This window comes from Aythya marila (genome assembly GCF_965140915.1).
Source record: "Aythya marila genome assembly, chromosome: 6".
Classification (NCBI taxonomy): domain Eukaryota; kingdom Metazoa; phylum Chordata; class Aves; order Anseriformes; family Anatidae; genus Aythya; species Aythya marila.
This window is the reverse complement of record NC_139047.1, coordinates 26935228-26951425: the sequence shown is the minus strand read 5'-3', so window position 1 is coordinate 26951425 and position 16198 is coordinate 26935228.

Below are 16198 nucleotides of genomic sequence, written 5' to 3'. Positions count from 1 at the left end.
ACAGCTGGATGTCTCACAGAAAGAACATTATAGCCCATAGGCAGAAATGTGCCAAGTCGAGGAAGGTGAGGGAATCTTGCAGCAAAACTGAGCTCTTGGAGACTAGCCAACGTGGGGAAAAAAATATCTATGAAGTAGTTCTTTGAACACCCAGGAGATGAGGGTGGATGGTTACTTGGACTTGTTTCAGTGAGGCTGAAAAAAAGCCACAGCTAGGATGATCTTTTTCCCCATATTGCGGATGATATGGCTGTTTAAGTTAAGGTAACATGAAGGGTAGAAAATCTAATTTTCTTGGACACCAGACAAGAGGCCCTAAAGGCAAGTTAGTTTGGAAAACTTAATATTTTTAGAATTACCTAACAGAGCAGATGTAAATTAATATTTACCGGAAAATAAATAAATAAATAAATAAATAAATAAACTCTCAGAAAAAAATGAAAATTTCACTTTAAAGGCACAATTTCAAAATCAATATTTAGACCTCCAGCTACTTCTTCCCTTCCCCTCAAATGTCTTACATGTTAAAAAATAATCTGTTTCAGCAACTGGTCCAGCATGTATTAATGCAATTCAGCTAAGAGCACTGTCCTGAGGAGATTAATATTAAGTGGAGGAAAAATAGCTACAGGTACTTAGCTCACTGAAACTGGTGACTCTCTTAGAACAACAACTAGAATATTCCTACTTTCAGCCATGGAGTTACTCTCACCAGTAAAATACCTTTTATACTTAAGAGGTTATACAAGCTTATTCTCCAGCCAGTTACTCCAAGGGAATGTAATTTAACCAAGCAGAAAAAGGTGAAAGCCTACCTGCAGCACTGGAAACTCAGTTTAATCATTTTGAAATGATTCTGTTTGAATGAATCTGAACTCTCACCAAGGAGAGAAGGAGAGGAATAAATTGGTTGACAGACTATAGAGTTACAAGAGGAGCTGCAAGTCTGCAGGCTGCCAGTAGCCAGGTTGGATTTTTCCCCACATTTAAGCTTTTAAATTGTTCCTGCCAGTCACCCATGAGGCAATTAAAAGCAAAATCAGAAACTAAAATTATTTGGCATTTTATTACTTAAGCTAACATATTCACAGATATAAGTAAAAGGGAAGCTTTGTCAAAAAGAGTCTGAAAAATTAGTAGAATTTTATACATTTTTCAAGCTTCTGACATTTTTGTGCTATAGAAAGTAAATAAGATTAGAATGTTTATTTAATTTCCTCAGATTTATTAACTTTTTATAAATGCTTCAAGAAGGCTGCTGCTTCCACTTCCCTATTTATTGTTGATATTCACCAGAAAGTATATTGTTTGTATTTAAGTATCATGATGTTGATTTGATTTTTATCTTTTTCTGTATAATGAATGTTGGACTATCATGTGAACAAGAATGTCTTTTTTTTTTTTTTTTTACATAAAAACATTTAAAAAGTTTTGTATGTGTATGCTATATAAGTATTCCTCCATCTATTGCCATAGCTCTCATACTTAACATGTAGAACAACAACTTTTCTGCAACTTTAAATAAACAAGATCGTGGTCATGTTGCATTAAAAATCGCACAGTCAGCTGCCAGCTTTTCACAAGTATGTTTTCTCCAAAGAACAGCTTTATTTAGAAATATTTGATTGTCAGTAGTTTAATCATTATTTACTTGTTGTTTGCCTCCATACACAAGCACTGTAAAAGAAAGACCTATTGTTTATTGAGTTACTGCTAAAGCTACAAGTGCACTCCTTCACACACAATGTCAAGCCAAATATTCTTTTATAGCTATGACATAGTTTCAACTTCAATTACTTTTTCATAGTTAGCCAGAACAGGAACATTCATGTTTCTTTATAAAGAGATGAGAATTATTTTGCCTTATTTTTTTTTTCTCCCTCTTCCTCCCCCCCGATTTTCTGAAAAGAATGAAATTGTTTTCTTTGTTTGGAAAAAGGTGGATATCCCAGGGAGCTGTTTGAATTCCATAGCTATTTTAAATAATGAAAGTTATGGTGTGTCTGATCCTTACTGCCTGAGACCATATTTCAGACATCAACAATGCAGTTGATTCCTTCTTGCAAAGTTTATTGTTACTAACTTTTCATTGATTATAAAAGTCAAAAAGTTATCACTAACTGAGGATCCCTAAGCTTTGCCAGAAATTGCATGTGATTTATAATTAACCAGCTCTCCAAGAGGGACCTTAAACCCTGCAGTAAAACACCATGAAAGGAAATTTATCACTCATCAAGGATTAGTCTTCCCTCAAGACATATGAAGGGGGGAACAGGGGCAATTAGGGAATGAGAATTACTGTGTTGCTTACCAAAGAACGTTATTCTGGGGATTTTTGAATTGGACACCAGGGAGCAGCTGAAATTTACATGTTCTTCTGGACCTCAAGAGAGCCTGTTAAAATTACACTGTAGTTCAAAAACGGCTGAGGGGGGGGGCAAAAAATAAACTTGAGCTTTATGGAATGGAAACCCTAGTGACTTCTATTTGTTGTTTAATGATAAACTTCAACTTGGTAGAACTTTTTTTTTTTTTTTTTTTTTAAAAAAAAAAAAAAAGATCTAAAAGATCTGTGATCATTATAGGGCACACCTAATGGTGTATTACTCATATCAAATGGAAATCTGAAGTTGCACACAGCCCATTAAGCTTTATGTCAGATGGTACTCAATTATCAGTATGACTCATGAGACCCTGCAATGTAAAAACTCACACCAGATAACAATCACGGGGTTCAGCCGAGTATTCCTTTGAGAAGACACTCTCCTTTGCCAAAGCAGGGCGCATTAGAAAGACCTTACTGACAAAGTGAAGCTGTCTGCCAAGCTGTGAAGACTTCCAGTGACATATTTCTTCTTTTAAGCCTAAAGCAACACTTAAAATACAAAAATCCCACAGGGACATAGTCAAACCCAGTGCATGTACCACATCTGAATCTAAGCAGATTGTAATTCAGCAATACCCTGGGAACTTAATAACTGGAATCTGAATGAACTTCAAGTTGGTGTTTGCTGGGGTGTCACTGACAGACATACTCATTTATCACTCAGTTAGGACTCATTCATCCCTCATATAATTAGCACTCTGCTTATAAGGTCCTATTATTCAGCAAAGGCCTCAGATTACAGTCAAATTGAACATTCCCAGCAACTTTTACAGTTTATAGGAAAATCACTCTACTGAAACCAGTACTAATGCACTTAAATGACTTGAGAAGGTATGGATACCTCCCAAGTGACGTTGCCTTGATATGCTTTCACAGAAAAAGGCTGGTGGCTGCATCTGTGAACGTACTTCAGCATAATTGATGCTTCCAACTCCAGAATCACAGCCCTTGATCCCTGATTTCAGCTACCACTTTTCCCTGTAGTCACCTGTACACCACACAGATCTCAACTTTAGATCTCCTGCATATTTGGAGTTCTGCCACTGAGCTTGAACAGGACTGGCCTCACCATCACAGAGTACAAACAGGATGTCTAGGTCTCCTCATGAACAGGAAACACATCTCCCCCACCAAATTCTCTCCCGCCAAATACCCAGAACACATGTTGAACTCTGCACAAACTTGTTAGATAAGCTGGCGATGGTATCTTCCCCATTTCATTGGCTTCTCCTAAATTTGTTCACTTATTCAGAATAAGAATTGCATGAAAATAAGAGTAAGATCTAAACAATTCCTTCCCTAGCAAGGATTCAAATTCACATCTTCCCTGCCAGAAAAGCAGGTTAATTACCAAGCAATAGGCAACACCGGAGCATAATGGTGACATTTCTCCTGAAAAAAAGAAAAAAGGCCTCACAGAAGCCAGAAGTATTTATACAATAATAAACTGGAGGTTGTGGCATCGAACATGTTTTGCAGAGACACAGTGCCCAGCTCTTAAATGCTGAGAAATCTACATGTTAATCTCTGCTCATGTTTGGTAACACACAGTGACCAGCTAAGGTTTACTCTCTTTCCCTCTACTGCAGGCTTAAGCTTCTATATTATACCAGAAAAACATACATTCAAAGTCCAAGGTCAAATGACAATTTCATAAGTCAGGAGTTGTAGTACAGTCTGCAATATCAAAGGCACTTCAAATAACCATATTTCTTCCCCAGATTGTTTGGAACCTTATTTTTCTTCACTCTCCTTATGTACATACATTAACAACACAGTGCCTTGTGTGCAACTCCCCCTCCCAAGAGGGACAAAGTTGTATCATGTTTTTCATCCCTCATTATTATCTGTTCTCATTAACTCCACCTTTATCGTACAGTTTATTTCCAAAACATAAACATCAAGAAGCTGATTACCTCCGTTTGGAGGCAGAGAGAACTAGGGTCACAGCAGACCTTGTTATAGCAAAATGGTTTCATCTTCCTCACTCTTTACCAGTGCAGTGTGTCCACCTACAAAAGGGAAGCCCTTAAAAAGGGCAACAAACTGTAAGAAGCAATAGGCAGAGCTAAACTTCAAATCCAGCTCATGCACCTATTTGAAAAATTTAAAATTGCTTCCTACAGCTCATTTTGAAGAAGCAATATGACAGGTCTAGACATAACCGTCCACCAACTAGCTTGGCCAGGAGCTTCAGAGCTGTAATAGTTTTCAGCAGACCACGGTGGCAGAGGAGAAGAGATGGAAGTGATAAACAAGGCAGCACAGAAGTTGTTAATAACTTTATGCTAAGTAAGGGATAGAAGGAAAACAGAAGAGGAAAAAAAAAAAAAAAAGTTAATGAACAAGACTTTATCACTTATTTTCATATGTAGTTGGAGAAGGTTGGAGAAAGTTAAGAAACATTCTGTGCTGTTACAGAAAACCTATAGCTACGATAAAGTACAAGACTTTGCTGTCTATAGAGAAGATATATTAAGTCAAATAACATTTCAACCCCGTAGAAATCTCATTCATCCTGCCAAAACAAAACAAACGATCAACAAACAAACAAACAAACAGCCTTCATATACGCTTCTCCTTTATGTAACCAGTAGCTAGTTTGGAGAATTAGCTAATTTTTAACATTTTCATGTTTTCCATGTGAAAATCGTTGTAATTGTTTCTCCAATTAGAATCCCTCTCTTTACCATGAGGGGGAGAGAGAGAGAAAGCACATGGAGTTAACCCTTCAGAGCCAGGGCTGCAGGGAAAATCCTATTTGTGCTCTAACTTATCTTCATTTTATAGCCACAGATCTTGCCAGGCCTGAGTATCTTTTCTCCTTCTTAAAAATATACTTTTCATTGTCTCTGTTCTTCATAGCATAAGCCTTTCTCTAAATCTCCTAAGAACCTTAGATGCCCATAGCAGACCCTCTTCTCTCATCTATTCCTCTCTTGAATTCTGCTGCTTCTGGATCAGTTATTTTCTTAAGCATCAATGCTTCCTTACCTCACTTTTCTTCAAAAAGTCATTTCCATGAGGAGGAAGGAGCAGCCCAGGATTTCTAGATCTAAGTTTGATATTATTTTGATTTGTACAGAATTCTCATTCATAGAGATTTGTTTGCTCAGTCTCATTTCCCTTCTTTTTGCCATAGCTTCCCTGTACAAGGAGGGTCCCTATCTGCCATCAAAGAAATAATATTCAAATAAGTCCTAATTTAATTTAATGTTATTCTGTGAAACATCATATAAACATGTACAAAATTGCATGTTTCAGAGAAGTACAAAAACTGAAACAATAGTGTCAGTAAGTGGACATCTCAGCAAAGAAATTCAACAGCAGAGAACAGAACCACATCAATTTCCTTGGGGTCCTAAACTTATATTTTACTTCCAAGACCATCCTTTCTCCAAAGCAGGATGTGAAGAGTGAACTTGTTTAACCTCCTGGTGACTTTATCATATCCTTCTAGAAATAAAAATTATCACCAGTTTGAACTAACTTTGCAGTCCCATCAATCTGAGTCCATTCAAAGTTTAAAGAGCAACAGGAATATAATACAAGTACATCATCTACATTTATATCATGACATAGGGAGAGCCAAGAAGTGCTTCTCTTTCTGCTCAGCTAAATCTTCATGGTATTTGATTGATGCACAAAACTCAAGTCTTTTTGATATAATGGTGCCAAATTATTTTTGGCTCATCAAGTTTCATACCTCTTGGCTGGATAACTTCCTTAAGAGCTGACCGTCTGTTGGTTATCAAATTTAAAGACGTATCTTATCTTACATATCCATGAAGCAGATGGAGATGAAAATTATTATTATTATTTTTTTTAATGTTAAAGATAGTAAAAAATATACATACTTTGCTGAGTACAGGGGGTTACTTTTGCAAGTGCATTACCTTGCTTCATTTATTATTACTATTATTATTTTACTGTTACTGCAAGTCCCCCACATCACTCAGGCTGCTTGGAAAGTACCTACTCACTCTAATGCTTCCTCAAAAGCACTTGTGAGGAAGAATCTTACAAATTACAGTACATTTCCCTTCACATGCCAACTAGGTTCTGCAAAGTCAGTGCTTGATGAAGAATTAGATTTTAAACAATTATTGTGTGCTGGAAGAACATACACAGATGCAGGCTATACAGCCACCTATGCCATACATCTCAAAGCAGAAATCTAGCACCTACAGAGCAGGCAAGGGAACATTTCTCACAAAGGGAATCTTTAGAAGTACAAGCTTTTCCAGAAATATGTTGTGCCCAGCACTTGGCAGATGCACCCAGTCACTCACTTTTATTGCTTAAGATCCCATTTGCATATAAACCACCTGAAGTAAATGAACATACCTGGAAGCCACAGGGTGGCATGATAATGATGCACATTTTGTTCTCACTTACTTTGACTGTCCAACTCCAGCATTAAGCAGCAATACCCCAGCTGTATATTTTGCTGTTCTTCACCTGAATGTATAAAAGCTCTTTGCCTTCACCATCCACAACATTCTTACAGAGCTTTCATGCATATTCAAATTTATATTTTGGGGAGGGGGAGTGACTTAAAAATAACTGCAGATTGAGTGCATATTGTCATTTGGGTTAATTTCCTGAGTAAACTTGTCATGAGATTTTCAATGGTGGTTGCACAGGAGACTTGGATAAATGGCACAAGGAAAATTAAGCATTTGTCTGAGCACCAGCTGCAGCTTCCTTTCCCTGCTTCTCTCCTTTTCTTACACAGAATCCCATTGGGGTCAAATTAGATGAGGGTCAGATGAGCAGATAATCTTAGGTTTAAAAGATTCACCTGAGACTCAGGAAACCTGTATTTTTAATCCAATAAGTGTTATTAATCTTTTCTGTAACTTGATCTATTGCTTCATTTCATCTTCTCTAGTCACCCTCTGCTTGTCTCATCTGATGAGTCTTTGCTGTTCAGTTTGCTTGTGGTAGTGTCCCAAAGGACACTTTGCTGTTCCCCCAGCAAAGGCCTGCTTGAGCTGCTGTGATCTTATTTATTCTACACTCAGTCATTTGTGCACAGTACTTCTGCACCTTATGATTCTTGGGATGATACATATTAGAAGTCTTTCTCAGCTGACTTTCAGAGAACTTGCCTATCCTGTGCTGGGAACACTAGGAAGGGCTTTAGGGGCCAGCAACGATGCTATGACAAACCTGCCTCCATCCTCACTGCAGAGTGACATAGCTAATATGCCTAGTTTGCTGCAGTCATCTGTAGATGACTCAAAGCTAAGGTAAGATTAGTAAGCAGAGCTGTACCTCCCAGCTAGCAATTAGTGCATTTTGAAGGCTTCTGTAGAAATGATCTCACAGTGACTTTTGAGGAATAATGTATTATAAAAACACCGGGAAAAAAAAGCACAATGATATAGACTTGATTGGAGTGGAAGAAACTCCTCTGTATCACTGTATCATGTATTGTATCATAACTTCCCAGGTCTCCTTTATTTCATTCATTGTCCTTAGAATTAAATGATACTCATTTGAAATTACTAGGTTCATGAAACATAATGTAAAATTAAGGGGTACGTCAACTTAAAATACAGAGTTCTCTGTCAGAGCAATTAATTGGTAAAATTAGTCATTGTTTCATAATCTGAAAGCAAGAAAAGTATATGTTTTCAATAGACAAAAATGTCACCAATATCCTTTAATTATTTTTCCAACTAAGTCATTAGTATTTTCTTTACTCTTGTAAAGACAGGTTTTTCACACTGTAGCATTAGCTTGCAGATATCGCCACCTCTGCTTCCCAGGCTGATTCTTTCCCTTTTTGTGCTGAATAAATAGCACTAAAATGCAGCAATTAATAATAAAGGCCACCCTCAGGCTGTACTAGTGGCTCCAGATTTACCACAGCATGAATAAAGGCAGAATTGGCCCTACCTTTCTAACCAGGTTCAGATTATTTCCTTTTCTTATTTTTCCTGTGATAGTCATGGGGACATAATGAACACAGTCCATGCTTTTCAATGCAAAGGTAGGAAGGAAGTGTTATTTTTCTATTATTTTTTTTAATATTTCTTAAGATTTGGAATGGTTTCTGTAGATCATTACTTGTTAACTGCTCTAGATGTATATGGATTGAAAAATACTGTATAAAGACAAGGGTCTGCCATTGAGCACATCCATGGACTAAGAACATGATCTGGCTTAATGCCCACAAATTGTCACTGAAGTCAATTACCACTGAGCATAGGTCATGCGCATTCAAGCGGCTATAACTCAGTCATTGTGTTACTTCTGATCTTGTAATATTGACTGACTGAGACAGAGCTTCTTGACCCATCTACAGCCATTCTTAATGGAAATGAGATTTGAGCTTGTGAAATTGGAGCTGCAGCTTGTGCTTTAGAATTAAAACATCCATATTTAATCCTACTGCCAAAAATCCACCTAGTGATGCTATTATAAGCTGTAGCCCACAGAGGAATTGCTCTTGATGAGACAGACGTGCTCAGAAATCTTCAAACAATGCAAATTTTCATTTAAAAATACTCTAAGCCTAAAATAATTCGTTTCAAATTGCTTGGTTTTACCACATCCTAGAGCAGTGGCTGAGAGAGCCTTGCTGTGGTCTTTAGGAAGTGAGGCTAGTGGTACTGTATACACTGAAACTCCATCCACAAGACAGAAGTACCTTTAAATGTCTCTGGTGCTGGGGACTGCAAAATCTGTGCATCCAGTCCCTCCAGGCTATCTGCAGAAAACTTACCTCTGTGCCAGGTTACGTCTGCAGCTGCAAGGTCCATGAGTACATCTTCAGTTTGATCAGCTCCCGAGCTTCACAAAAGCTTCCACTAGAAACTGGGGAAGAGAGAAAGAGGAAATGGCTTCCACTGAACTTCAGAAAAATTTGAAAATTCACCATCATCCAAGCTTACTTGGAAATACCTTGAAAGAACCAATCCTCAACAGTAAAGTTGCAAGTGACTAAGATGCACTAGGCAGAGATTCCTTTGGTCTTCTTGGAGTTAAATTTGTCCCATGGTGGAGGCAGGGAAGGTGGTCCTGAGCAAGACCTGATAAGCTACCTGACAAGTGGGACACTCCTGGCAGCCCTTATGGCACCCCAGAGCATTCCCAGACATGGGATCACACTCCTGTCCCCTGCATTGCATCATCCTGCTGCACTGCTCAGCAGCAGCTACTCTTACACAACCCTCATCTCCAATCACCTTCAAAGCTACTTTTCCAGATGATACAGAAGGCAACTGCTGATATTTACTCCCTTATCCTCTCCTTTTCTGCAGGGAGGTCAGAGCAACGGGTTACATCAGAGTGTGATGGAGAGATGGGAAGAACTCTTGGTGAAGGACCAGGGGCATCTGCTTGCCTGAATAGCTGCAAGACTGCAGAAGGTTGGCACTGAAGAATGGTGTGTCTTTGGCAATACTCCCACACCATTCAGACCAAAAGAAGTTCAAACTCAGAAATTCTGTAATATTTAACTAATTCATTTAACCTGCAAACTGCAGCAGCCTAAAGATATCTTCATTGATGCCACAGTGGATAAATAGCTCCCCAAGTCACCCACAGCATGAGTTTATGTCTAACCACCTAAATCCTTGCACAAACACCTATAGGAGCCCAAACCTCACTAAGAATCAATAGATTTCAGAAGTCTGAGGCACCAGTATTTTGTCCCCTAATAACCATCCTATTTAGGTCTTACTATGAATTCCTTTAAATGAACACACATCATCTAAGGGAATTCCATTCCTAGACTGATTGAAGGGTCAGGAATCTTACTTCAAAATTAATTAGTGAGCATTAATTACCCAACAACAGCTATGAAACATTTAAAAGGAAAAGGAATATCCAGAAATACCATTAGTAAATACATTCCTGAGGAGATTATTTAATTAGCATTTAATTACTATTAAAGAAATTTATTAGTTGCTAAATATTAATTACATAAAACACCTTTTTTTTTTTTTTTTTTTTTTAATCTGCTGACGTTATTCATAATTTAAATAACTACTTTTATCTATGTATTTATTTTCCAGAGTTAAGTGGGTGGTTTCTCATTAAGAGTAGAATATGGCAAACGCTTTCTACACAGGGAATTGATTGCTATTCTGGCTTGACCCCAGCTGTAAACCTGGCATCAGGACACAATTCTTAGCCCTTTGGAGTTAAAAGTCAATCCTCTTATGTGATAGCAGAAATTGGTTTCTGCCATCTATGCAAACCAATACTGCTCCTTGATTGAAGAAATAGATACTGATTATCCAAGATATTCTGGATATTTGATAGCTGCTTTAATTGCATTAAGGACAAAGATCAGACTCAACTTCAGGTCTCTAGCCACTGATTTTTGCCCCCTTCAGAAATGGAATAACATCACCAATAACACCAGAAACACTTTATCCCTTGTACAACCAGTCCCTGCCCATGATAACACTCCTTTGTCAGAATGTTACATTGACTGATTAGAATGAATTGAAGGATTATTTCTGTGAGCAGTCTGCAGACTAAGAAACTGATCCTTATGTTATTTTTTATTTAATGCTCTTTGTGAGGTGTTCTGATGATTCTAGCAACACCACTTGTGTTCTGTTTAGGAATAAAAAAAACTAGTGATCCTCCTCACCCTAAGTTTTTAATGTTGGAAAAAATATATATCCAAAAATATATAGCTGCATATAGTGCCAGATTAAACAAAACATTGAGAATAACAATAGTCACTGAGGAAGGAATACCGTTCCTCAGTTTTCCAAAGGGTATCTGATATCACCTTAAGACGTATTCCATCCTTCCATCTGATTAAAGGTGTTACAGAGAAGCCCGACTCCTAGTAGGTTTAATTACATTTCTTATCTCACAGATCTTTAGTTATGACTTTTTTTTTTCAGAATTTGCTGCAATTTGAAGATGAAGTAGGAGAGAAAAAACAGTATTTGTTCATGACCCAGATTGCACAGTTGAAACAAATAAATAAATAAATGAATAAATAAAAATTCTCCTGCTGTTTTTTAATTGGAACCATCTGTTATTCTATTTATTTCCTGTAAAGAACAAAAAATGTAAACTCTGCTCTGGGTGTCATGTATACATGTTAGTGTTCTCATTTCAGAGTGGGAAGGCATTAGGAGATATTGCAGCTGAGTTGCTAGGTATCAGCATTGTCATTAGAGACAAGGAAAAACATATTCAAACCTTGTTATAATTTCAGAAGTTTTATTTTACCTCCCACTTACACTGTTCCTCAGAAAAATCATAGCAATATTATGTCTGAGATGCTAGGGAAGCTGTCTGGACCTCTTCCTCCAATGTGAAGTTTCAGCAGGGAGAAAAACATAATTGTAATTGAAATTATCCAATGAAAATGCTAATGTGTTAATTTGTTTGGGACATTTTTTTTTTCTCATATCCTTTCCTGAAAATATCTGTGTTTCTGATTTATTTTTCATCTCTTCTCTAATCAGGCAAAAAAAAACAAAAACAAAAACAAAAACAAACAAACAAAAAAAAAAAAAAAACTGACCCCCCCCTACCCTTTACTTTGGTGCTTGGAAACTTTTGCATACATATATATATATATATATTTCTACAGATGGAGATTCTGCAGCTTCCCTGTGTGTCTTGACCAAGAGCTGAACTGCCCAAATTTTTTTTCCTCATATCCAAACAGAATTTACCTTGCTATAACTTGTGTCCGTCTCCATTGAAATCATTATAATTTAAAAACAGTTTGATTTAATTTCCTGATGTGTGGTTATAGAGAAGATGAAGACAGTAACAGAATTTGGCCTTCTCCTCTCCAGATCAAACAAACACTTCTCCAAACACATCCAGTCCCTAACACATCTTGGTGAACCTCCTCTTAAGTCCCTCCAGATAGTCAACATCTTTCCTATAGTGGGAAGACCCCAACCGGATGCAGCACTCCACATGCTGTCTCACAAGCACTGAATAGAGAGGATCAGTTATTCCCCTTCTCCTGTTGGCTGAGCTCTTGCTAAAGCAGTTCAACACGTAGTTAAAATTTCATAGCTGAAAGTAAGACTTGGCATACTGTGCGCAAATCCCATTAAAATAGATAGGAAAATTACCTAGAACTAGAGACCAAAAATATAGCATCTAGACTGTATATGAAATCGGACAACAAAGAGGTTTAAGAACAAGAGAGGCTAAAAGTGTATTTATTTTCAGATAAGGAAATGTTTGATGCATGTAAATTCCATTCCAGAGTGCAAAGATGTAATCATCTGTGGTGGTTTACAGCTAGTACCTCACTATTATTTCTGACATGATATTATTGTTCATTTCCTTTTATCCCCCCTATTTCCCCTGGAGATGGTAATGTGTTAACACTGGGGCCACTGAAGAGGAACAAGGAACAGAAAATGGTTTCTGCATCCACCACAGAATCACAGAATGGTGGAGGTTGGAAGGGACCTCTGGAGATCACCTGGCCCAACCCTCCTGGCAGGCAGGGTTACTTAGAACATGATGCACAGGATCGCATCCAGGTGGGTTTTGAATATCTACAAAGAAATCAACTGGAAACATTTATAAAATAAGTCTAAAAACTAAATTTGCTTGTATTGGATAACCATATTATTACACATTTACTATTAAATTATATCTAGGATCACATACTATTCCTTATCCTAAGATCTCTTCTTTTTTGGCCTCATCAGCATGATATTACTTATTTAAATATATTTATATATACCCCATAAGTATGAAATTATCATGTAATTCTGTTTCAAAATCTCTGTGCAGGAACATCTACTCTAGGCCAGCACAGTGTCAGCATAGTGCCAGCATAGTGCCACTGTGTACGCTTTCTGGGGTTCTGCATCATACTCATTTGTGATGTGTATTTTCAATCTGATTTAATGAGTTAAAAATATGCTACATTGGTTTTGCTTTCTCAGTATCCTGCCAAACTTCATATTTTGGGGTATTTCAAATCTTAAGTATTTTCAAATATTAACTTCCCTGAAGCCAGCCAAGGTATGCTATGAATTAAGATAGTGTTCCTACTGACATATCACTGACAGCAGACAGCTGTTGGGATTTTTTTGCCCCAAAATGTTTGATGTCTTTATAATGATACCAGTTTTTTTCCACTGACAGTGACAATAAAAAGTCAGTTACAGTATTTTTTCTTCTTCTTCTTTCCTGACTGTCTTTCAAATGTGGAGTAGAACAAATATTTCTTTGTCAAGAGGCAGAATTGCTGAAAATAGTAAGGCTGGAGAAGCCATAAAATAGAATATTCATAAAGTGTTTGCATTTGATGAGATGTAAATTGCTTCTAGTTATACTGCTTTTAAACACCAAAGTATTTCAGATTAGCCTGTCATTTGTTTATTTATCTTATATAAAAGTAATTATATGGACTAAAGAATAATATTTAGATTTTATTTTTGTTTATTTTTAATTTTTCTGCATGGAAAGGAAAAGAATCCATGACATATGTCCATCATATCCATGCTCTTGAGGACGTTGAATACAGAAATTACAACTTCAGTCTATGTAACCTCTCCTGAAAATATTCTGTTCATGTAAAGCCAGCTTAATCCAGCTTTAAACATTTAAGTGAAGCAACTAGGTGTTAAACAGAGATGCCTGAAGCAAGCTGTATAGCCAATGATGAGCAATCAGTACCCCTAGATTGTGATTCAGCTCATTTGAAATATCACCTAATTTAATAGGTGTCTAAAGTCAGATAAATGAATCTGAATCATAAAGATCTGTATATATATGAAAGGTCAGGAACAGATTCAGGGCTAGAACCTAGAAGGGACAATTGTTGACCATGCTTCTTACCCCATAGCACTTGCAAAATCTAAAGATAAAACAGACCTGCCGACAGTCTCTAATAGTTGGCTCAGATTCAGTTTTAGTTGAAAATATTTTCATTAATGTGACTGAAAAGTTTTACCCACCCCTAATTGATAGCACAGGATGTTGGTAAAATAATTTTAGAACTCAGCAGACAAAAATGCATTAGTAGCAATACCAAAAATATCACACCAAAAGCAAAACAATGAGATGTACTCCAGTCTTGGTGTTTGCAAATACAGATTTATAGTTTCATCTGTGGCCTAACTTCCTTCTGAATGTCAGTTATATTATTTGCAAACCAACTCTGGGAAAAAAAAGAAAGATCATATTTGGAGAAACTATAGCACAGGGAGATTAAGGTCAAGGCCTTCAAAATTGTTAGATATTTTTTTTCTAATGATTGTTTAGACAATCTTTTTTTCTAGATTTAGTTTATTGGATTCAGCTCCCACAATGAAGGCACCAAAAAAAATCTGAGTCTTAAAATGTGCCCTAAGTGGCTTTTATGGTGATACTGGAAATCTTTTATAATCTCTATCATGGAACCCAAATCTCTTTACTTCTCACCCACCAAAAACAGTCCACACATTTTAAAAAGTAGAGCAACTGACATTGCTGTATTTAGCTATTTATCTCAATACACCTATCCAGAAGGCTTTTTTCTAAAGAAATCCTAAAACATTTTGGCTTTTAAGCTTTCATCTGAAAGCAACTTAACCTGTCAAAGGACAATTGCCTGCTAAATGTGTCATGTTCCCAGTTTGTTAAGAGCCTCTCTCTTCTCTTCAGCCTTCAAGGGTCTCCCTGGTATTTGATTTGGTGTTAGGGTCTGCATTATGGCTATCTGATACCTTCACCCAGCCCTACAAATCAGAATCCTGAAGATCTGGCTTTTAAGACCTGCATTATTGCCATGACTCTTCCTGTTTACCAACAACACATTGAGGCAAGAGGGAAATACTGGCTTAAAAGCTAGTAATTGGAAGCAGATTGCATTTTCTTTTACCTTGTAACAATTTACAATGTGCTTTTTTTTTTTTTTTTTTCCTGTGTCTCTTCATCTCCCCAAAGGGTACTCTATATAAAATATCAGGAAGCAGACTATGGGCCATGAAGACCTGTTTGCCCAGACATTTGTGCATTTTCATTAACATGGGACTGAAGTCCAAAGCATAGTATTGGAAGAAACATCTTTTTTTTTTTTTCTTTTTTCTTTTTTTCTGCTGAGGCCCACAGAAATCCACCTTCCTTCATTTCTTCAGCTCTGTGGAGCTCCTGGGCCAGTTTTGTGCCAGTTGTTAACAACAAAGAAACCAATAACTTGACAAGAAGTATTTCTTGTCTTAATTCCTTGCAGCTTTTAGATAGGAGAGCAATGGTAAGAGGGTAATAAACTCTTAAAGATCCCAGAGCAAAACTGAGAAGGAGAAATATTTAAAAGTGTTTAGGTACTTACAGATGGACACAAGCACCTAGTATGATTTTCATGAAAAACCAAGGACCATGCTACCTGTAAAATCAACTGGGTAATTAAAAGAAGAATAAATAAATTAAATCATTCTGGGGAGCTATTCAAACTATTACATACCTAAATGAGTAGGATTTTCACCCATATGGACTATACTTTTAGTGGGAAAAATTCTGCTTTTAGCTACACTGCTGGAAATCTGAGGTCATAATGCTGTGGCCACATATAATGATGGCTTTTCTGAGACAAGATCTTTTCCCTACAGTTGGTGCCATCAAAATCTGGCTGGATGCATCATTATGCATTTCAGTTCTGCTGTCTGCCTGGATTTGCATGACCAGGAGATGGTATTTAAACTGGAGGGGCTGTTTCATCACTGCAGGGAAAAGAAGCAAGCACCATGGCCAAGTCCTTTTAAGGCCTGTTGCCTCAGAACACGATTTACTATTTGGAAAGAAGAGACATGAATAACAAAATAAAACTTCACTGACAAACTGCTGGCTGCAATTCCCATAAAC